Source organism: Arachis duranensis, chromosome 9 (assembly GCF_000817695.3).
Source record: "Arachis duranensis cultivar V14167 chromosome 9, aradu.V14167.gnm2.J7QH, whole genome shotgun sequence".
Lineage (NCBI taxonomy): Eukaryota > Viridiplantae > Streptophyta > Magnoliopsida > Fabales > Fabaceae > Arachis > Arachis duranensis.
In genome coordinates this window covers 33,053,428-33,053,826 of record NC_029780.3, presented here as the reverse complement: position 1 = coordinate 33,053,826, position 399 = coordinate 33,053,428, and the positions used below count along the sequence as shown (strand labels likewise).

The 399-nt window shown below is 38.8% G+C and overlaps 1 non-coding gene across 1 annotated transcript; it reads right to left on the bottom strand.

Moving 5' to 3' along the window:
- Window positions 1-247: 247 nt before the first annotated feature.
- LOC127742162 (small nucleolar RNA R71) lies at window positions 248-354 on the bottom strand. Its single transcript, XR_008003349.1, has one exon. It is a non-coding gene; the product is annotated as a small nucleolar RNA R71 (small nucleolar RNA).
- Window positions 355-399: the final 45 nt, after the last annotated feature.

Here is a 399-nt window from a genome sequence, read left to right as displayed (position 1 = left end):
AAACTGCAAGTTTTATGGACTTCCATCTGAAGATCCTTATCAGTTTTTAACTGAATTCTTGCAGATCTGTGAGACTGTTAAGACTAATGGAGTAGATCCTGAAGTCTACAGACTCATGCTTTTCCCTTTTGCAGTAAGAGACAGAGCTAGAATATGGTTGGATTCAAAACCTAAGGATAGCCTGGACTCATGGGATAAGCTGGTCACGGCTTTCTTGGATAAATTCTTTCCTCCTCAAAAGCTGAGCAAGCTTAGAGTGGATGTTCAGACCTTCAAACAAAAAGATGGTGAATCCCTCTATGAAGCTTGGGAAAGATACAAGCAGTTAACCAAAAGGTGTCCATCTGATATGTTTTCAGAATGGACCATATTAGATATATTCTATTATGGTCTATCTGA